At 42.0% G+C, this 23,975-nt stretch overlaps 1 protein-coding gene across 6 annotated transcripts in view; it reads right to left on the bottom strand.

Moving 5' to 3' along the window:
- ZNF385D (zinc finger protein 385D) overlaps positions 1 to 23,975 on the bottom strand; it is a 631,463-nt gene that overhangs the window by 141,792 nt on the left and 465,696 nt on the right. The gene's annotated exons all lie outside the window — the stretch shown is intronic.

Here is a 23,975-nt window from a genome sequence, read left to right as displayed (position 1 = left end):
TACTTACACTCTCCCATGCCAGTCGATTCTTATCCCCACTAGCTGTACTCTAGCTTTTCCCCTTCCACCAACTGTCTCTCCAAAACCCCTCACAATCCTCCTTACACACTCACCATGGAAGCATGGGTCTAATGCAGTCATACTATCAGGGAACCTCTCTGGTCACTGCTGCTCTTTGAGCCCTCCCAAAGGAGGAATCACCATTGGATTGGTGGTGGAGGGTGGAGGGTGCTTTGCCAGAAAGGCAAAATAGGCTTTATTATCTTTCTTGGACAATCTTCATGAGGCCAGAATGGGATAATGTGTACCTGTAACCCACACACCTCCTGGGTGTGGTGCTCTGTCCCATCTAGTGGCACCAAGACCACTGAAAGATTAATGAGTCTGATCTACAGCCTTAGCTAAAGGCCATATGGCTTTTAGCTCACGCAGTAGCGACTCATACTTTTAGCTCCAGAGGTCCCAGGTTTGATCCTGCCCACTGACGACCAGGGTCTGTTGGTGTTACAGACTCCCTCAGGTTCATACTCACCCATTGTGGGCTGCCTACCAGGGATGGATTTCTAATTAGGTACAGTAGGTGCATGCCTAGGGGCGTTGGCATTCTAGGGGCACTTAACAGTTAAAAGTGGGTTAAAAGTTTCATTTTTTTATGGAAAACATGAAGGTCAGCTGTAGGCGGCATGGGGGACTGAAGATGCTGTGCCTAGGGGCACATAAGGTGTAAATCCGGTTCTGCTGCCTGCAGTCCATCTTCTCCCTCAATGCGTAAACCAAACCCTCCCCATAATCCAGGAAAAAGGCAGAGGCTGCTAATATAAAGGCAGGTGAATGCCTCTTTCCCATGTAAGTGGTGAGAACTTTGAGCAAAGTAATCTCTATGCATGTTGGTCAGGGGAACTAGTTGGATCATGGTTTTGGTGCCATGGTTAGATCCAATAAGTAGCCTATTTTATGGTTCTATTTCAGCAATGGCCAAACTTTCATGAAAATCATCATTCCGGGGGAAAGGTTGCAGAAAATCTGGCAAGATTGGCTGGTCCTGTAAGAAATCTATCATTTAAATTGCACCAAGAGAGATTTAGGTTAGACATTAGGAAAATCTACCTAGTTGTAAGAGTAGTAGAAAGCACTGCAACAGATTACCTAGGGAGGTTGTGAATCTCTGTCGTTGGAGGTTTTTAAGAACAGGTTAGACAAACACCTATCAGGGATGGTCTAAAGAATATTTAATCCTGCCTCAGTGCACGGGACAGAACTAGATGACCTATTGAACTTCCTTCCAATCACACATTTCTCTGATTCCATGATTTAGGCCCAAAATCTCACAAAAACTGTTCGTGAAATTTCAGCACCAATGCTAAAATAAACTTCCACAAACCTCCAGGTTAAAGTTGTCATGACTCTTCCTCTTTTGACAATAACCATTTGATAATTATATGTTTTAAAATTTTAAAATAGCTTTATAATAATTCGTGAACCACTCATTTAAGCAACAGGTAATCTTTATTTTGAGGCACGCTGTCACGGGGCTGTACAAAGTCATCATCTGAGTTATCCAAGCCCTAACCATGATGCATCCAATACTCAGATTGTGTAATTTTTATATTTATCTTAAAGAAATTAAATTTGTTCTGAACTAACGCCCCTATGGTTCACTTCTCATAAGATAACATATGAGGTATTTGATAAATGCAGGATTGGTGCTTTGTCTGTGGGTAATTAATGTTTCAGGGGAATTGTAATAGTAGGGAGATGGAGCTTTTCATCTCTTCTAATATGAATCTGGAGCAGCTCAGCACTGAAACATTGTATCACGTGATGGATATTCAATAGTTGATGTTAAATGGCTCTTGATCTTAGGCCAGCCCCTGGCGGAAAAGTGTTCAGATCATAAAAACAACACCACAAGGTGGTAAAGCTCCATGACAGGGTGTATAAACCCCACATTGGCCAAGTGAGAGTTAATGAACTGCTCTGGACTCAAGCAACCCTACCTTTCCACACCTGCCAGGCATGTCAGGGGTGAGGAGTGGGAGATGTAAAGGGAGAAGCCCAGCTCAGCTGGCAGCAGACTTTGAGGAGTGGAGAACAGATTTGCAGCCCTCGGCTCCTACAGAGGGCCTGGCTGAAGGCAAGAGCTGTTCAGGAGATCACTGCCTGTTGAGGCCGACGTTGAGAAAACGCAGGCCCCCCCCAGCAACAAATTATTACTTAAAAATATTACTAGAGACACTCGCCTTTGGGCACTTAACTGAGCGATGGCCTACTGGAGGTCTCTGAAAGAAGAGAATCCTTCCATGGAAAGGTAGACTCCCATGAACTCAGTTGGAGGGCTGAGTATCCCACAACCATACCCATGCTGCTGGCAGCCTGGAGATCGGAGATCAAAGACTGGGTGAGTTCAGAAACCCATCATGTTCCCTGGGGGACCAACCCTATGACAGTTCTGCAAACAGCTTGTGTGGAAACTATCAGCTTGTGCTAGCCCTGTTAGATTGTGCTGAACAAAACCCAAACATCACATGTAATTGTACCATGCCCAGCACAACAGAGCTCTGATCTGTTTTCCACTGTAACACAAATAATGTACAACAACAAGGATTAGTTTGATTATGTCAAGGACTGTAATGACAACATGCTGTGGCACATTGTGATGATCTCACACTTTGATCTAATGTGTGCGCTGCAATCTTTTCACGCTGTAACATCGTGTTTTAAAAGTCCATGCTCCAGAATGTAGTACAGAACACAGAGCAGGAGAGGGGCAGCTATATAGGGAAAGCAAATAGCCTGGCAATTTAGGAGTCCATTCCTGGGTGGTACAGAAAGGGAAAAAGAAGAGTGATCTGCTTGTGTCACCTGACTGCCATCACTAGAGCCCAGGGTCTGCTTTGGCTGATTTTACCACATTTCATTGGTGTTGAGGCTTTGGGAACTGTGGTGTAGATATGTCCATGCAATCTGGGAATCACCCCTCCCAGCTCAAATGCAGACATAACCTTAGCCCCAAGCTAGACATGGGAACCTCTTCACACTCACCCTATCACCTCAGGTCCGATTACAAGAACTGAACAGATACACTCTTTTCTCTCTTCCAATATACCTTTTCCCCGAAAGGCTGAGATTTTTAACCCAGTACCTTAGTACTCAAAGTATGCAAACAAGAAAAATTTGCACTGCCTGAATATTTCCTGAGAATTAGAAACATATTTCCTAACCTCTAAAAGATAGTCCTTTATGTTTCTTATGCCATCACATCCTTGACTCTGCCAATGAAATCATCCTTGAGTACCTGTTCTCCCACAAATATCTCCATGCTTTCTCCCACGCTGCCTCTTATGTCTGGATTGCCCTTCCTGACCTAATCTTTAATTCAGATCCCACCGCAAGACTCACTTTTGTTGAGACACCTTCAGGAAATCAACCTAACAATGACTAGGCTAAACAGCATTTGGGGGATAACTTATCTATTAAAAAACAAAAAGACTTTGATGATTTATGTCATCACTCCATTCCATGTCTATCCTATTTTTGTACTATTCTGATTAAAGTTAAATTGTGATCTCTCCTCAGTAATGATTGTTTCTATCTATTTGTTTATTCTGTTCCTAGCGTAATATAGTCTGACCATCATTGGTGGATCTGGGTCTTACTGCAATAAAAATAACTATTCCCTGAAATCTCTTGTCTTTTTGAGTTCCATAACTTCTATCCTTTAATCAATAACATTTTAAATAAAGTTGGACCTGGAATACCAAAATAAACATTAGTATCAATTTTTGAAATACATAATCCACAGGCGCATTAAAGAAATTAATTTCATCTGCCAACAGGAACAGATCACAATCAGTGGTTTAACAAACAAACTGCATTGAGACTCTCAGATTCTCAAGTGGATTAGATGGTTTGTCTGCAACTTTAGATGCCTCATATATGGCCACAAGTTCTGTAACATCAGCTGGGAATTACTGATCTTCCAGTTAGTTTCTCCAATATGAAATGTTTTGTAGTGATGGACCTTGATCTGTTCTCTTTGCCTCAGTTTCTTCTCTCTCTCTTCTTCTTCCTCCTTTGTCCCTCTCTCCCCAACCATTCCCTCCCCCTCACCCCCTCCTTCTCCCACATTATGCACTGGCTCTCTGACTCTCTACATAGCTGGGTGATGATACCAGAACTTGGTTCAGCTGCCGTAGTACTTGTGCTCGTTTCACAGATGATGGCCTAGACTCTCAGCATTAACACACCCAGGCTGTAAACTAGCCACAGAAGCACGACAGTTTTCATATGATATCAGGGAGTCAACCATCCAGGAAATAAGCACTTAAAGTTCAGTACAAAAGCTGCTTCAATGGCCACTAGACTAGAACAACTAATTTCTCAAGGATTTGGGTTTATCCACCTCTGTGGTAAGGATGCTTACTCGAAAGGGACTTGGATTTCTGGTGGAGCTAATGTCCGCCCATTAGGTTTAACAAGTTTTCCGCACATAACTTTTGCAAGCAGTAGGTTTTTGGTTGGGTGGCTGTTTATTTTTTTGGGGGGAAAGGGTGTGGATAGAGGATCAAATGTTCTCTGCAGATTTACTCTTCTTTTCCTGCTGATAAAGAAATATATGCCTGCATATTTCCCTTCCTTTTTGTATAGATTTGTACTTCTCCTACTCACTACAGAACATGGCCTTATGATTTGTGCTTGTAGTGCTATAAGCAAAGCTCTCTGGATAACCTCCAAGGTGATTAAGGAAAGCTGGTTCAAATGCAGGAATCCTTTCTCTGCCAATTGTTCTTTGACACAGCAAGTCAGAACTACTTTTCGCAATATGGCTCCATAAACCCGGCTCCTAATAAAGTCAGAGCAGACAACCATAAGCGAGAGTGAGAATGACGGAGTGATATTTGGCGTTATTATTTTTTCCTAGAGATCTCAGTTGGGAATTGCTGCCAATGCACAAATTTAAAAAAAAAATTAAAAAGCATCAGAGAAGCATCTAAAAGTTTGTTGTAGGAAGGCAGAGAGAATCATATACATTTTTGAGTGCTGCTTGATGGGAACTGGGGACTGACTGACACTGGAAGGCAGAAGCTTGTGGGGCCTGTAGTGATCACACAGATGGATGGAGATACTCAACTCTCAGAGGGAACTAGGGAGGAGGGGTTGTAGGCAAGTTTGAGGGGAGCAATAGCCTCACAATGTTTAGAGAAGCAGATGAGAATTTAGATGCTTAATGGAACTCTATTCAGGTTCACTGATTGCTACTATTTATACATGCAAATTGTATTTTACATGTTTTAAATATCATTTATGTGTAATATATGCTTTTATTTGAAAGAGGCACTGTCAAGATAACAGGTTTCAGAGTAGCAGCCGTGTTAGTCTGTATTCGCAAAAAGAAAAGGAGTACTTGTGGCACCTTAGAGACTAACCAATTTATTTGAGCATGAGCTTTCGTGAGCTACAGCTCACTTCATCAGATGCATTCCTCTCTGCATGAGTTTTTTCATGAAGTTGATAGATTTCCACTATCTATGAACTTCATGAAAAACCTCATACAGAAAGGAATGCATCCGATGAAGTGAGCTGTAGCTCACGAAAGCTTATGCTCAGATAAATTGGTTAGTCTCTAAGGTGCCACTAGTACTCCTTTTCTTTTTGTCAAGATAACAATTATTTGATAAAATCTGGTTTACTGTTCTACTAGTGCTATGTTATTATAGTTTGCTTTATTTTTTCTATTTAGGATGCGGGGTTGGAGGTGTGAGGTAGGGAGATACTGCCATTCACATAGGAATAGATTATGGTTCTGCTTTTGAGGCTACGTTGGAGGGTACGATATTTTAAGATGCCCGCTTACTCTCCCTTGTGCTGGCTTCCTGGATTGCGGGTTGCAGCATGGGGAGGAAAGCAGCCTCGATATGTAGAATATGTCCCAACCCCCACATTGCTGGCTGGGATGGAGAATGGGTGGAGCTTTTTCTCTCCTTCTTCACACATACAGACATGCTATCAGAGGTATGTGGGCATGCTGGGGTCGGGGAAGTACTCTGCACTAGATCTAGATCCGGTACCAGTTATTTCCCCCTAGAAGCATGGAGGAACCTGGAAGGCTGACTGTGACTTTCAGAGTCACAATGTGACATCTGGTCTGCTCCTGGGACAGTGTACTGCTCAGGGCTGGTGGCAAAGCCATGATGGAACTCTTAGCTCTGGCTACTAGGCGGGAAAATTTCACGTTCCAATCCTAGTTACTTTTCCTTTTTGATACCCAAGTACCAGTACAATGTTTTTTTGTTTGTGTTTTTAATTAGTCAGATACAAGTTTTGGGGTTTTTTTTCATTGTTTTTAAATTACAATATATTTCTATTCTTTGGTCAAATACTGTATTCCTTCTTCAAGACTCAGTCATGTTAAACCTACATTGGTAGCTTTGGTAACTGCCTGAGTTAATGTTCAGTACAGATGGCAGACGTTGGCCCCTTATTTAGTTTTGTTAACCCAAACTCTCCCTTTCCCATTCATTTATTGTTAAGCAAAGTCCACATTTTGAATCTAACCACTTGACTATGTCCCTCTCAATGATTTTAAGCAACTATTCTAGAGCTACCATAGCTGTTGTCCCTATTGGGCCTCTCTAGCCAACTCTCTGTGTGGGGTCTTGTTAATGACAAGGAAGAAATCTGGGGTGGGGAGTTTCTACATAGCAACTGTTGATACAAAATGTAATAGCCATAAGGATAATTTCTGTAAAATAGTTATTAATTGCTCTTCCTTTTGTTGATGATCCTTTTTACTGAAGCCATTAACTAACAAATCTGCCAGACATATCTATTTAATCACAAACACAGAAATAATGTCCTAATTATCTGGCAACTTGTGAGAGCTGTGTGGGGAAAAAAGTTTACACCTACAAAGAATTTTGTTCTTTTTCAATTTGCACTGTTTCAAATGGGAGGCAGAAAAAAGTAGGGTTTTTTTTAAAATTGTGTTTTGTTTTCCCCCTCAGTTTCAAGAGTTTAGCCATAAACAGAAAACAACTTTCTCCAATATTCATACCATGTAAATCAATGCAGATGAGACACATGGACAGAAGAGAGGTAAGGCTTGTGACAGACTGATCAGCTGTTGCCAGAGGAGTGCAGGTTGCCTCAAAAAAACCCATCTTGTTTATGGGATAATAAAGTTGCAGCCAGTTGGCCCAAAATTGAAGATGTCCATCACCATTCCCACTGCCATTTCCATCACTGTCCCCAGTGCCATTTACAATAATGTATGTGCAATTTTCCAGGCGTCGGTGACTCTGTACGATAGGATTGGGTGAAAAGCAATTTGTTGAATTGCAAGACTAGTTGCCAAATTCAGCCAGCAAAATGCTACTAAATTTCAACAGGTTTATATTGGTTTCTGGATAGTCATTTGTTTGGCTCTCTTACTGCTGCCAACATTAAAGGTCTGACATCTATACCTCCCCTTCCTACAGAAAAGTGAAAGAAATAAAAATCTTCCCCAGCCCCACCACATGATTCCTTCTCAATAGCCTCCAGAGGAGGGGCTCAACACCCTGTCCCAGAAATCTAGATGAAAGAAGATCCCATCAGCAGCATCCCAGAGCAAAAGAAAGGCACAGAAAGGGGATAAGTAGGTGAATATTCATATTCAGGGATTTCCCAAATGCTAAGGCTCATGAATATTAATATCAAACAAATCTAAATATCAACCTATTCACCCATGCCTATTGTATTGGTATCCATTTTTGACCCAAGCAGCTAGTCAAAGTTCACGGTATTGTCAGTGGGAGCAGAAATTAACCATGGAGTCTGGTGTTTCCTTTGATGGAGTCTTGTTTATTACAAGGCAGTTACAAAGTCCTGCTTCTCCAAAAGCAGGAGGGACCAAAATCAAAACAGCAGTTTCTTAGCTTACAAGTCCACGCTTGGTTCAGCCATCACCCTTGACCAAGACATCTCTCTAGGGTCTCACAATGCTTACAGACTTCTGTTTGGCTTTCATGCTCTGGCCCTAAGTTTCTCACATTCTGTGTGTTCTGCCTTCCTACACCCACCTCCATCCTTACCCAAATGGTACTCAGAAAAAACCCTCTGCCCACTCAATCTGAAACTCCTGTGTGGGTTCACAACCTCTTTTGTCTTAGCTGGGGGGCTTGTGATTAACATATCCTGCCAGTTTTGTTAATGGACGAGTGTGTTCACACCCAATGTAAAAAGGGCTTATGATCAATGCTGTCACCAGTGCCTCTCCGTGTAACAGTATGTTATAGTGTGACTCACTTCTGCCTGCCTTACAGTACTGCCAACTCTCATGATTTTATCACTAGCGTCACGATAGTTGGTGACCTTCTTATAGCTTCATTTCCTGGAGCCATGCCGGTACGTGCAAAGCTCAGCTTTCATTTAAACAGGATTCTAGATCTTACAGTGGCAGAGAAAGATTTGAAAAAGTTATTTGTAAAGGCTGGGCAATAAAGAGCAATAAAAAGAACCAACCGTTATTTCTTAATTATTGTGATTCTTAAGTCAGTGGGCCTGACACCCAAGTTCTGAATGCTTGAATTTGGCAATATTGTATGCATTGCACTCTAAAATAAAAATAAACAGATCTAGCTCAGAATATGAAGATAATGCACATGTTCAAAGATTGTTAAAAATAATGTTTACTTAAAATAAGGCCCCAAACCACCAGATAAAAGTTAAGTAAAAGCATATTTTACCTCAAAGCCAAACAAATTAGCTGCAGAGCTAATTGTGTTCTAAAACTGGCTACTGCAAGACAGAACCTGTCCATTGTCCCCCATTACTGCTATTTCAGTGCCAGTTTTAGAAGCACACCTAAAAATAATTGCTACCACCCTTCTCCAACTGCTGTAATTTTTTTCCTTTCTGCAACAGAATGAATACTCTCTATTTCTCACTTGAGTTTACATATGTTATGTTTCATATAATTCCTTCCCATTATTCGTGATTTCACATGAAGCTTGAATTGTTCAGAAATTTTAATACTGCAGAAATGCTCAATTTCTGAGAAGAGTTGGTAGAAGAGAAAACAGGCAAACCAGAAAAGTAGTAGTTGTGTCCAGTAACTACAGTCTAACACTAAATACCTGGAGAAACAAGATCTCAAGAAAAACTCGCTATAGATCAGGTTCCTTTAGTGGTAAACACAATTCCATAGTAAAACAAATCACCATCCATAACACTCCCCACTGTATTTGCCACTGAATGCATCCGATGAAGTGAGCTGTAGCTCACGAAAGCTTATGTTCAAATAAATTGGTTAGTCTCTAAGGTGCCACAAGTACTCCTTTTCTTTTTACTAGAGCTAGAATTACTGGAATCTGAAAGTGAAGTCAATGCCATGGCTTCATATAATCTCCTGTGACTTCTCACAGCCAAGTTGCTGTTAGAATGCATGATAATTATAGTGTAAATAACCCTAAGGGATTGATTTTTTTTAAAGGCCTCCAATTTTGTGTGCAATTTTGCACCATCAATTAATGGCAAGTGCAAAAATGCAGGGACAAATGCCCCCTTGCCCCATTGTAATCTCTTAATCATGAAAGTTTATGCTCAAATAAATTTGTTAGTCTCTAAGGTGCCACAAGTCCTCCTTTTCTTTTTGCGGATACAGACTAACACGGCTGGTACTCTCAAACCTGTCATTAATACATTACTGTCATTGTAAATCACTTTTTTATACCTCTAAATGAAAAAAAAATATGCCCACAAATGAATTATGGCCAAAGTTTAATTCCAGGTACAAAACTGCATAGCAAAAATTGAAAACTCAGTTGAGGGGGCCCCCTTAAGAATTCATTTCTATTAGGGCTGCCGATTAATCACAATTAACTCATGAGATTAACTCAAAAAATTAATCATGACTAAAAAAATTAATCGTGATTAATCGCACTTTGAATCGCATGGTTAAACTATAGAATGCCAATTGAAATGTAATATTTTGATGCTTTTCTATATTTTCAAATATATTGATTTCAATTACAACACAAAATACATATTACAGAGTGGTAGCCGTGTTAGTCTGTATCAGCAAAAAAAACAGAGGAGTACTTGTGGCACCTTAGTGGTGCCACTAAAGTGGGTTTTAGCCCACAAAAGCTTATGTCCAAATAAATTTGTTAGTCTCTAAGGTGCCACAAGTCCTCCTCGTTTGTTTGGGTTTATTTTTACAGAATACAAAGTGTATAGTGCTCACTTTATATTATTTTTATTATAAATATTTGCACTGTAAAAATGATAAATAATATTTTCAGTTCATCTCATACAAGTATTGAAGTGCAATTTCTTTATTGTGAAAGTGCAACTTACAAATGTAGATTTTTTTGGTTACATAATTGCACTCAAAAAACAAAGCAATGTAAAACTTTAGAAACTACAAGTCCACTCAGTCCTACTTCATGTTCAGCAAATCGCTCAGACAAACAAGTTTGTTTACATTTACGGGACATAATGCTGCCCGCTTCTTATTTACAATGTCACCTGAAAGCAAGAACAGGCATTTGCATGGCACTTTTGTAGCCAGCATTGCAAGATATTTACATGCCAGACATGATAAACATTCGAATGCTCCTTCATGCTTCAGCCACCATTCCAGAGAACATGTTTTCGTGGTGATGACACTTATTAAAAAAATAATCAGTAATTAATTTATGACTGAACTCCCTGGGGGAGAATTGTATGTCTCCTGCTCTGTTTTACCCACATTCTGCCATATATTTCATGTTATAGCAATCTCATGTTATAGCAATGACCCAGCACGTGTTGTTCATTTTAAGAACACTTTCATTCAAATTTAACAAAACACAAAGATACCAATGTGAGATTTCTAAAGATAGCTATAGCACTTGATCCAAGGTTTAAGAATCTGAAGTTTCTTTCAATATCTGAGAGGAATGAGGTGTGGAGCATGCTTTAAGAAGTCTTAAAAGAGCAAAAGTCCAATGTGGAAACTGCAGAACTAAACCACCAAAAAAGAAAATCAACCTTCTGCTGGTGGCATCTGACTCAGATGATAAAAATGAACATGCATTGGTACACACTGCTTTGGATCATTATGGAGCAGAACCTATCATCGGCATGGACACATGTCCTCTGGAAGGGTGGCTAAAGCATGAAGGGACATAAGAATCTTTAGCGCACCTGGCATGTAAATATCTTTCAATGCGGGCTACAACAGTGCCATGCAAACAACTGTTGTCACTTTCAAGTATTATTGTAACAAGAAGCAGGCAGCATTATCTCCTGAAAAAGTAAATAAACTTGTTTGTCTGAGCGATTGCCTGAACAAGAAGTAGGACTGAGTGGACTTGTAGGTGCTAAAGTTTTACACTGTTTTATTTTTGAGTGTAGTTATTTTTTGTACATAATTCTACATTTGTAAGTTCAACTTTCATGATAAAGAGATTGTATTACAGTACTTGTATGAGGTGAATTGAAAAATACTATTTCTTTTGTTTTTTACTGTGCAAATATTTGTAATCCAAAATAATATAAAGTGAGCACTGCATACTTTGTATTGTGTGTGGTAATTGAAATCAATACATTTGAAAATGTAGAAAACATCCACAAATATTTAAATAAATGGTATTCTATTATTCTTTAACAGTGCAATTAATCGCGCAATTAATCAAGATTAATTTTTTTAACCACGCGATTAATCATGCTTAGTTTTTTTTAATCATTTTACAGCCCTAATTCCCATACATCCAAACCGTGACACTATAAGAATGTTGCAAATCTGGACACAGATTCCACACCAAGCATTATACTATATAACAGAGAACATAATATTGCTACACGAAGCTATTTTCCCTCTGTCATAAATATAAAGGGAAGGGTAAACCCCTTTAAAATCCCTCCTGGCCAGAGGAAAAATCCTCTCACCTGTAAAGGGTTAAGAAGCTAAAGGTAACCTCGCTGGCACCTGACCAAAATGACCAATGAGGAGACAAGATACTTTCAAAAGCTGGGAGGAGGGAGAGAAACAAAGGGTCTGTGTCTGTCTGTATGCTGCTTTTGCTGGGGACTCCAGGAATGGAGTCTTAGAACTTTAGTAAGTAATCTAGCTAGGTATGTGTTAGATTATGCTTTCTTTAAATGGCTGAGAAAAGAACTGTGCTGAATAGAATGACTATTCCTGTCTGTGTGTCTTTTTTGTAACTTAAGGTTTTGCCTAGAGGGATTCTCTATGTTTTGAATCTAATTACCCTGTGTCATAAATATAAAGGGAAGGGTAAACCCCTTTGAAATCCCTCCTGGCCAGGGGAAAGCTCCTCTCACCTGTAAAGGGTTAAGAAGCTAAAGGTAACCTCGCTGGCACCTGACCAAAATGACCAATGAGGAGACAAGATACTTTCAAAAGCTGGGAGGAGGGAGAGAAACAAAGGGTCTGGGTCTGTCTGTAGTCGTCTTGGCCGGGGATAGACCAGGAATGGAGTCTTAGAACTTTTAGTAAGTAATCTAGCTAGGTATGTGTTAGATTATGATTTCTTTAAATGGCTGAGAAAAGCATTGTGCTGAATAGAATAACTATTTCTGTCTGTGTATCCTTTTTGTAACTTAAGGTTTTGCCTAGAGGGGTTCTCTATGTTTTTGAATCTAATTACCCTGTAAGATATCTACCATCCTGATTTTACAGGGGGGATTTCTTTATTTCTATTTACTTCTATTTTTTATTAAAAGTCTTCTTGTAAAAAACTGAATGCTTTTTCATTGTTCTCAGATCCAAGGGTTTGGGTCTGTGGTCACCTATGCAAATTGGTGAGGCTTTTTATCCAACATTTCCCAGGAAAGGGGGGGTGCAAGTGTTGGGAGGATTGTTCATTGTTCTTAAGATCCAAGGGTCTGGGTCTGTAGTCACCTAGGCAAATTGGTGAGGCTTTTTACCAAACCTTGTCCAGGAAGTGGGGTGCAGGGTTTTGGGAAGTATTTTGGGGGGAAAGACGCGTCCAAACAGCTCTTCCCCAGTAACCAGTATTAGTTTGGTGGTGGTAGCGGCCAGTCCAAGGATAACGGGGGGAATATTTTGTACCTTGGGGAAGTTTTGACCTAAGCTGGTAAAGATAAGCTTAGGAGGTTTTTTCATGCAGGTCCCCACATCTGTACCCTAGAGTTCAGAGTGGGGGAGGAACCTTGACATGGTGGCATAGCGGTGGGATTAACCTGAAATCATTTTGAGATCCAGTTGAGATTTTTTTGAACTAGAAATACAGATTTTAAAAAGGAAATTTTTTTTTTCCTTTGGAAAGCAAGTCCAGAAAGCTTTGAAACTGAAAGCAGCTTGGTTTTTCTCTGCTTTGTGGCCAAGCAGAGACAAAAGGGGATTATCTTTGTGAATTGCAGGTTTTCTTTGCCTGGAGGCAGGGTACTTAACTCCTGCAGGGAAATTCACAGTCTTCCAACCCAGAGTTTTTTTTTCTTTTCTTCCTAAAAGTAAATAGGGGGGGTGTGCTCTACCCATTTGCCTGGAGACAAAAGTGGCAGGGGTTTATTTTTTAGGATTTTGATTTTTTTTGTTTTACAAGGAGCACAGGTTTGAAAAGGAATTTTTTTTTCTTTGGGCTGGGTAAGCAGGTTTCCAAGTAGTTGGAGGTTTTTTGCTTTAATTTGGGCCCAGAGCAGAGACAAGGGAATTGTCTTTTTCTGTAGGCTGACAATCACTATCAGAGAATAGGTATTCTATTCCAGCACAGCAAAATTTTACAGCCAAGTTTTGTTTGTTTATTTCTAAACCTCGGGTGTAAAGTTAGTTAAAAACAGAGAGGTTAGAATGGCAAAATCCGTGGCTCGACTACAGCTCGAATTAGCCAAATTTCAGGCTGAGGAAAGACAAAGGGAACATGAAAGACAGATAGAACTCATGCGGCTGAAGAAGGAACAAGAAAGGGAGGCAGAACAACACCAAGCGGCTGCTCACAGGAGAGCTATGGAAGCGAGGGACAAAGAACTGGAGGAGAAGGAAAAAGAGAGGAAGTATGTGGAGGAGATGGAGAAGATAAAGGCTCAGCAGAATATCCCAACAAACCCTAGTAATCCTTCTCCAAGTACCACTTCCCATCCCAGAAAGTTCCCCACCTACAAGGCAGGCGATGATACTGAGGCCTTCCTAGAAAACTTCGAAAGGGCCTGCCTTGGGTACAACATCTCTACTGACCAATACATGGTAGAGCTGAGGCCGCAGCTCAGTGGACCCTTAGCTGAGGTGGCAGCTGAAATGCCTAAAGAACACATGAACAAGTATGAACTGTTTAAATCCAAGGCGAGAGTCAGAATGGGGATAACACCCGAGCAGTCTCGTTGGAGGTTCAGAGCCCTAAGGTGGAAACCAGACATGTCATTTACCCGACATGCCTACCACATTGTGAAACATTGGGATGCCTGGATATCAGGAGCAAGTGTTGAATCTCCAGTAAATTTGCCCTTCCTAATGCAAATGGAACAATTCTTAGAGGGTGTTCCTGAGGAAATAGAAAGATACATCCTAGATGGGAAACCCAAAACTGTAATTGAGGCAGGAGAGATTGGAGCCAGATGGGTGGAGGTGGCAGAGAAGAAGAAAACTGGTCGCAGTTGGAGCGGAGACCAGAAGGGACCACCCCAGACCACACCCTATTACCGGGGGCCGCCCAAAGCCCCACCTACCTCCCAAAGAACCCTCCAGACCCCTTATCGTCCCACCACCCCGTTCTCCAGCAACCCTCCTCGCCCCAGTGACCCGTCAGCTGGACGATGTTTTAAGTGTAACGAGCTGGGGCATGTAAAGGCCAACTGCCCCAAGAACCCCAACAGATTACAGTTCATTGCACCGGAATCACACCAGAGGTCCACAGGCCCAGATACCTCCCAGATACCCTTGGAGCGGAGGGAAACTGTGAGTGTGGGCGGGAAGAAGGTCACCGCGTGGAGGGACACCGGAGCACAAGTGTCAGCTATCCATGCTTCCTTAGTGGACCCCAATTTAATCAACCCAGAGATCCAAGTGACGATTCAACCCTTCAAGTCCAACTCTTTCAATTTGCCTACAGCCAAGTTGCCTGTCCAGTACAAGGGCTGGTCAGGAATGTGGACTTTTGCAGTCTATGATGATTATCCCATCCCCATGCTGTTGGGGGAAGACTTGGCCAATCATATGAAGCAGGCCAAGAGGGTGGGAATGGTCACCCGCAGCCAGGCTAAACAAGCCGTGAGGCCTAGCTCTGTTCCGGAAACTTCTATCAGGACCCAGTCAGAGGTGATGGACCCGGACCCCAGGCCAATGTCTGCAACAGCAGTAGTGGATCCAGTCCCAGAGACCCAGAACCGGAACCAGCCAAACAACCAACACCAGACCCCGTGCCAGCACTGAATCCAGTACTTGCAACCTCAACACCAGAGGGCCCCACCGAACCTGAACTGGCAGCAGCCGATAACCCTACACAAGAGGCTCAGCCGGAGCCTGAATCCCAACATAGTGCACCAGCGGAGAGCGGTTCACAGTCAACAGAAACAGCTCCATCCCCTATATCGCTTCCAGAGGGACCAAGCCTAGGTCCACAATCCAATGAGGAACTGATGTCCCCAGCATCAAGGGAACAGTTCCAGACCGAATAGGAAGCAGATGAAAGCCTCCAGAGAGCTTGGACGGCGGCACAGAGCAACCCACCGCCTCTCAGCTCTTCTAATCGATCCAGGTTTGTTGTAGAAAGAGGACTTTTATACAAGGAAACTCTTTCTGGTGGACACCAGGAAGACTGGCATCCTCAGAGACAGTTGGTAGTTCCAACTAAATACCGGGCCAAGCTCTTGAGCTTAGCCCATGATCACCCTAGTGGCCATGCTGGGGTGAACAGGACCAAAGACCGTTTGGGGGGATCATTCCACTGGGAGGGAATGGGCAAGGATGTTTCTACCTATGTCCAGTCTTGTGAGGTGTGCCAAAGAGTGGGAAAACCCCAAGACCAGGTCAAAGCCCCTCTCCAGCCACTCCCCATCATTGAAGTTCCATTTCAGCGAGTAGCTGTGGATATTCTGGGTCCTTTTCCGAAAAAGACACCCAGAGGAAAGCAGTACATACTGACTTTCATGGATTTTGCCACCCGATGGCCGGAAGCAGTAGCTCTAAGCAACACCAGGGCTAAAAGTGTGTGCCAGGCACTAGCAGACATTTTTGCCAGGGTAGGTTGGCCCTCCGACATCCTCACAGATGCAGGGACTAATTTCCTGGCAGGAACTATGAAAAACCTTTGGGAAGCTCATGGGGTAAATCACTTGGTTGCCACTCCTTACCACCATCAAACAAATGGCATGGTGGAGAAGTTTAATGGAACTTTGGGGGCCATGATACGTAAATTTGTAAATGAGCACTCCAATGATTGGGACCTAGTGTTGCAGCAGTTGCTCTTTGCCTACAGAGCTGTACCACATCCCAGTTTAGGGTTTTCCCCATTTGAACTTGTATATGGCCGTGAGGTTAAGGGGCCATTGCAGTTGGTGAAGCAGCAATGGGAGGGATTTACACCTTCTCCAGGAACTAACATTCTGGACTTTGTAACCAACCTACAAAACACCCTCCGAACCTCTTTAGCCCTTGCTAGAGAAAACTTACAGGATGCTCAAAAAGAGCAAAAAGCCTGGTATGATAAACATGCCAGAGAGCGTTCCTTCAAAGTAGGAGACCAGGTCATGGTCTTAAGGGCGCTCCAGGCCCATAAAATGGAAGCATCGTGGGAAGGGCCATTCACGGTCCAGGAGCGCCTGGGAGCTGTTAATTATCTCATAGCATTCCCCACCTCCAACCGGAAGCCTAAGGTGTACCATATTAATTCTCTAAAGCCCTTTTATTCCAGAGAATTAAAGGTTTGTCAGTTTACAGCCCAGGGAGGAGACGACGCTGAGTGGCCCGAAGGTGTCTACTACGAAGGGAAATGTGGTGGTGGTGTGGAAGAGGTGAACCTCTCCATGACCCTTGGGCGTATGCAGCGACAGCAGATCCAGGAGCTGTGCACTAGCTACGCGCCAACGTTCTCAGCCACCCCAGGACTGACTGAACGGGCATACCACTCCATTGACACAGGTAATGCTCACCCAATTAGGGTCCAACCTTACCGGGTGTCTCCTCAAGCTAAAACTGCTATAGAACGGGAGATCCAGGATATGTTACAGATGGGGGTAATCCGCCCCTCTGAAAGTGCATGGGCATCTCCAGTGGTTCTAGTTCCCAAACCAGATGGGGAAATACGTTTTTGCGTGGACTACCGTAAGCTAAATGCTGTAACTCGCCCAGACAACTATCCAATGCCACGCACAGATGAACTATTAGAGAAACTGGGACGGGCCCAGTTCATCTCTACCTTGGACTTAACCAAGGGGTACTGGCAGGTACCGCTAGATGAATCTGCCAAGGAAAGGTCAGCCTTCATCACACATCTCGGGCTGTATGAATTTAATTTACTCCCTTTCGGGCTGCGAAATGCACCCGCCACTTTCCAAAGACTTGTAGATGGTCTCCTAGCGGGATTAGGAGAATATGCAGTCGCCTACCTTGATGACGTGGCCATATTTTCGGATTCCTGGGCAGACCACCTGGAACATCTACACAAAGTCCTTGAGCGCATAAGGGAGGCAGGACTAACTGTTAAGGCTAAGAAGTGTCAAATAGGCCTAAACAGAGTGACTTACCTTGGACACCAGGTGGGTCAAGGAACTATCAGCCCCCTACAGGCCAAAGTGGATGCTATCCAAAAGTGGCCTGTCCCAAAGTCAAAGAAACAGGTTCAATCCTTCTTAGGCTTGGCCGGTTATTACAGACGATTTGTACCGCACTACAGCCAAATCGCTGCCCCACTGACAGACCTAACCAAAAAGAAACAGCCAAATGCTGTTCAGTGGACCGAAAAGTGTCAGAAGGCCTTTAACAAGCTTAAAGCGACACTCATGTCTGACCCTGTACTAAGGGCCCCAGACTTTGACAAACCGTTCCTAGTAACCACAGATGCGTCCGAGCGTGGTGTGGGAGCAGTTTTAATGCAGAAAGGCCCTGATCAAGAATTCCACCCTGTAGTGATTCTCAGCAAAAAACTGTCTGAGAGGGAAAGCAACTGGTCAGTCACTGAAAAAGAATGTTACGCCACTGTCTATGCTCTGGAAAAGCTACGCCCATATGTTTGGGGACGGCGTTTCAACCTGCAAACCGACCATGCTGCACTGAAGTGGCTTCACACCGTCAAGGAAACTAACAAAAAACTTCTTCGGTGGAGTTTAGCTCTCCAAGATTTTGATTTCGACATCCAACACATCTCAGGAGCTTCTAACAAAGTGGCTGATGCACTCTCCCGTGAAAGTTTCCCAGAGTCAACTGGTTAAAATGGTCCTTGAGATGTGGAAAATATTGTTAGTCTTTATGTACTTGGTAGTATATTTAGAGATGCATATGTCTTATTAACTCTGTTTTTCCTAGAGCTCCAGGAAGAAATCCCAGCCAGTGTTTCACCCTAGCTGAGATTTGGGGGGCGTGTCATAAATATAAAGGGAAGGGTAAACCCCTTTGAAATCCCTCCTGGCCAGGGGAAAGCTCCTCTCACCTGTAAAGGGTTAAGAAGCTAAAGGTAACCTCGCTGGCACCTGACCAAAATGACCAATGAGGAGACAAGATACTTTCAAAAGCTGGGAGGAGGGAGAGAAACAAAGGGTCTGGGTCTGTCTGTAGTCGTCTTGGCCGGGGATAGACCAGGAATGGAGTCTTAGAACTTTTAGTAAGTAATCTAGCTAGGTATGTGTTAGATTATGATTTCTTTAAATGGCTGAGAAAAGCATTGTGCTGAATAGAATAACTATTTCTGTCTGTGTATCCTTTTTGTAACTTAAGGTTTTGCCTAGAGGGGTTCTCTATGTTTTTGAATCTAATTACCCTGTAAGATATCTACCATCCTGATTTTACAGGGGGGATTTCTTTATTTCTATTTACTTCTATTTTTTATTAAAAGTCTTCTTGTAAAAAACTGAATGCTTTTTCATTGTTCTCAGATCCAAGGGTTTGGGTCTGTGGTCACCTATGCAAATTGGTGAGGCTTTTTATCCAACATTTCCCAGGAAAGGGGGGGTGCAAGTGTTGGGAGGATTGTTCATTGTTCTTAAGATCCAAGGGTCTGGGTCTGTAGTCACCTAGGCAAATTGGTGAGGCTTTTTACCAAACCTTGTCCAGGAAGTGGGGTGCAGGGTTTTGGGAAGTATTTTGGGGGGAAAGACGCGTCCAAACAGCTCTTCCCCAGTAACCAGTATTAGTTTGGTGGTGGTAGCGGCCAGTCCAAGGATAACGGGGGGAATATTTTGTACCTTGGGGAAGTTTTGACCTAAGCTGGTAAAGATAAGCTTAGGAGGTTTTTTCATGCAGGTCCCCACATCTGTACCCTAGAGTTCAGAGTGGGGGAGGAACCTTGACACCCTGTAAGGTATCTACCATCCTGATTTTACAGAGGGGATTTCTTTACTTCTATTAAAAGTCTTCTTGTAAGAAAACTGAATGCTTTTTCATTGTTCTCAGATCCAAGGGTTTGGGTCTGTGGTCACCTATGCAAATTGGTGAGGATTTTTACCAAACCTTCCCCAGGAAGTGGGGTGCAAGGGTTAGGAAGATTTTGGGGGGAAAGACGTGTCCAAACTACGTTTCCCAGTAAACCCAGTTAGAGTTTGGTGGTGGCAGTGGAGATCCAGGGACAAAGGATAAAATTAATTTGTACGTTGGTGAAGTTTTAACCTAAGCTGGTGAAAGTAAGCTTAGGAGGTTTTCATGCAGGTCCCCACATCTGTACCCTAGAGTTCAGAGTGGGGGAGGAACCTTGACACCCTCAAAACCAATAACTTGGTGGACTTCATGTACTTTGAAAACTGCATGGCTGATATACACTGCACAGTTCAGAACATGGGACAACTCTCCATGTTGTTTCTGAGACACATGGAAAGGGTGGGGATGCAGTTACTGCAACTGAGCCAGAACCTCAACTGGTGTAAATCAGCATAGCTCAGGGATCTGGCCCTGAATGCATTTGACATTCATTACTTATCTGTGGATGTACACTATCAATCTGGTCCATTTCCTGAGTGTTACCTTCACCTGGGGGTGGAGCGAAGGACATAAATACATGTATAAAATATGTATAAAATTCAAATAAATTATTGTGCCCTCTTAGAGAACTTAGCTAAATAAATAAATAAAAAAGAAAGATGCTCAAATAATTTGCTTTTATGTGCAACTGGAAAACTCTGATATCAGATGTATAAAACGCATGTTCTAGATGTGCTATCATGCATGGCTTATCCTCTTATTGCTAATTTATTCAGTGTTGCCTCAGTCATTATGCTGAATAATTACTAGTGAATTGAAATTCAACATTAAAAGTGCAACCTTTCTTAGTGATATACCACTTCTGATCTTATCAATGAAACAGTGTAATATTGTAATGTGCTGCTTTTCATACGTCTCATATAGAAACACTATTTACCTCACTTAAATAAAATGATTCAGGAGAAAAATATCTCTAGTAATTATAACCACCATCTGCAGTATTTGCCTATGGACTATTTTTTAGGAAGTAATTATTTAAAACTGGGCAGAACTCTAAAAATGAATGTCTGAAGACACAATCATTGTGCTAATTAGGCACATTAGAACAAAATGCAAGAAATCTGATGAGGTTCAACAAGAACAAGTGCAGAGTCCTGCACTTAGGAAGGAAGAACCCAATGCACCGCTACAGGCTGGGAACCGACTGGCTAAGCAGCAGTTCTGCAGAAAAGGACCTGGGGGTTACAGTGGACAAGAAGCTGGATATAAGTCAACAGTGTGTCCTTGTAGCCAAGAAGGCCAATGGCATATTGAGCTGCATTAGTAGGAGCATTGCCAGCAGATCAAGGGAAGTGATTATTCCCCTCTATTCGGCACTGGTGAGGCCACACTTGGAGTATTGCATCCAGTTTTTGTCCCCCCACTACAGAAGGGATGTGGACAGAGAGTCCAGCGGAAGGCAATGAAAATGATTAGGGGGCTGCGGCCATGACTTAGGAGGAGAGGCTGAGGGAACTGGGGTTATTTAGTCTGCAGAAAAGAAGAATGAGGGGGGATTTGATAGCAGCCTTCAACTACCTGAAGGGGGGTTCCAAAGAGGATGGATCTAGACTGTTCTCAGTGGTGGCAGATGACAGAACAAAGAACAATGATCTCAAGTTGCAATGGGGAAAATCTAGGTTGGATATTAGGAACCACTATTTCACTAGGAGGGTGGTGAAGCACTGGAATGGGTTACCTAGGGAGGTGGTTGAATCTCCATCCTTAGAGCTTTTTAAGGCCTGGCTTGACAAAGCCCTGGCTGGGATGATTTAGTTGGGGTTGGTCCTGCTTTGAGCAGGGGGTTGGACTAGATGACCTCTTGAGGTCTCTTCCAACCCTAACCTTCTATGATTCTATGAATTGTAAAACTAGAATAAACCTGTGCACACGTGTTTATGTATATATATGTTACATACACAAAAACTACATTAAAAGAACATTATTATGGTTACAAAATCAAGCATTTAAAAGTTAGGAAATGCTAGAATTAAGGTTGCCTGTGCAACCCTAATTTGCCCAACTTATGTGTTTGTATTATGATATGGTCTTTAATTACATCAGATGCTTTTTCCTCAGGACCCCTGCCTTATTCGGTGCACAGAATGGACAGTGCTCACTTAAGGAACAGCTCTTCAATATTATGTTTTTTCCTCGTTACTCAAAGTGTGGCCCTGGGCCTTATTTACTGCACACTATCCAAACCCTGCTCTGAAAACAGAATTATTAGTTTCCTCCTGGGCTTTTCTATGGCACTAATCACTATAGTAAGGAGTGCTTTACAAATATTAAATTAATGCACAACACCCCTCTGAGATGAGAGAATATTATCCCTAATTTACAGATAGGGAGCTGAAGAACAGGGAGATTAAGGTCAAAAGTATCCATTCATTTTGGATGCCGAATTTGAGATGTCAAGGACCTGATTTTTCAGAGTATTCAGTGTTATGTAGCAATTAATATGTTTAAAGCACATCTCCCATTGACTTCAGTTGCAGCTGAGAGTACTCAGCACTTCTGCAAATCAAACAGCAGGGCATCAGATTGGGCATCCTGAAAGCGAGGAACACACAATTTGTGACCACCTGTGACAAAATTGGTTTAAGTGACTCGATTAACATCACACAGGAACTCTGTGGCACAGGCAGGGATAGAGTCCAGTTCTCGAGGGCAATATTCAACTGCCTGAACTGTGGGATCCTCCTGTCTCTTCCTGCAACTCCCTGCCTCATACACATCTTTCAATTTCTGCAACTAATGATGCAGAGGACCTACAGACAACAACCTCCTTCACTAGTCAATCCTGATTCATCCCCAGAGCAGATCCAAAAAACCTCTCAAACATTATCAAAACAAACCTCACACACAACTGTCCCTCTGGGGAGCAGATGTGAGAGAGAATGAAGCACCCATGATAGATGTTTGTCATGTCATTGAATGCATGACTGAAAGGTGCTCAAATGCTACAGTGGTGAAGGCAGTATACATACATACAGAGATTCGAATAGAATGTGGCAGCTTAATTTAAGGTTCACACACAAACATCATGGTGGTTTTCTAACTATATAAGAATAAAAGAGCTCAAGCTTCAAGTACTGAAAATAATTGACTTTTTTTTTGTAGGCACTGTGGAAAAAGCGGTATTTAAGGAGACTTAAATGAGGAGAGGCAGAGGTAATAATATTATTAAACATATAACAACTTCCTAAAACAAAGAAAGGGAGAAATGTTAAGCTTTCTGTAAAGATACCAATAAAGTTAAAATCCTAACTTTTTCAAAGTCTCATTGTTTCATAAGATCAACCAAGAATGGAGCACATATAAACTCTAGAAAACAACATAATAATAAAAAGCTAAGAGCATTTTCAAGCTTACTCTTTAAGATAGAGTCCGGAACAAAAGGTTAGCAAGCGGAATGAAGATTACATAACGCATTCCCAATAGGCTTGTTCATATGTGAATGAACTTTGAAAAACTGGACCAAATGTTATAATTGTTTTTAGTGACAGTGGATCCTTTTAATAACTCCTAGTAAACAAAAGCAGGATGTTTGCCAGACAAATTTTATTAATTTCTACAGAACTGGGCCCTGAAGGGAACATTTCCTCAGCGTGCATGAGTCCAAAAAGGCCATTACAGTCTATTACATGCACACATATTTAAAAAAATTGTTAATGGAAAGGCATGTTTAGGGACTGAAGAATAATTCTCATTGTTAATCATGAGAGCTGCATTGCATTATGCCAGTACTGCTATGCCCAGTTAGGCAATTTTTAAAAACACCTCTTATTTATGCAATAGAGTGTAATGATTCCAAAAAACCCATTATAATCCAACATGCTATATGTGATTAGAATATTTTTAAAATGTAGAATACTTACCTGAGAGAGCTCTATAGGCCTTTCAAACAACATTATAATATAGTCTATAGTGGCTAAGCCTATTCCGTATTTAAACACTTTATAGAAAGTGTCTTTATAAGTAAGAAGAAAAGGAGTACTTGTGGCACCTTAGAGACTAACCAAATTGGTTAGTCTCTAAGGTGCCACAAGTACTCCTTTTCTTTTTGCGAATACAGACTAACACGGCTGTTCCTCTGAAACCTGTCTTTATAAGTAAGGTAAATGTAAACCATTGAGAAGTTACTGTATGTAAGTACTAAGCATCTTGCAAAGCTTAATGTCTTAAAGGGACAGTGTTAACTGGAGTTATCCAGTTAATTTTAAAAAGTAATTTCAAGGAGGCCCAGACAGGGACATAGAGAACATCTACACTTGCAAATGTACACAGCTACAAGTGTGGTTTTGTGCCGTGCCATAACCCCCCTTACTGTCCACATCTGAAGCCCTGAAGCACATTCCTGAAGGAC

The sequence above is a fragment of the Caretta caretta genome, chromosome 2, assembly GCF_965140235.1.
Source record: "Caretta caretta isolate rCarCar2 chromosome 2, rCarCar1.hap1, whole genome shotgun sequence".
In the NCBI taxonomy this organism is placed as follows: domain Eukaryota; kingdom Metazoa; phylum Chordata; order Testudines; family Cheloniidae; genus Caretta; species Caretta caretta.
The sequence above is the reverse complement of the archived record's forward strand: the minus strand, read 5'-3'. Positions and strand labels throughout refer to the sequence as shown.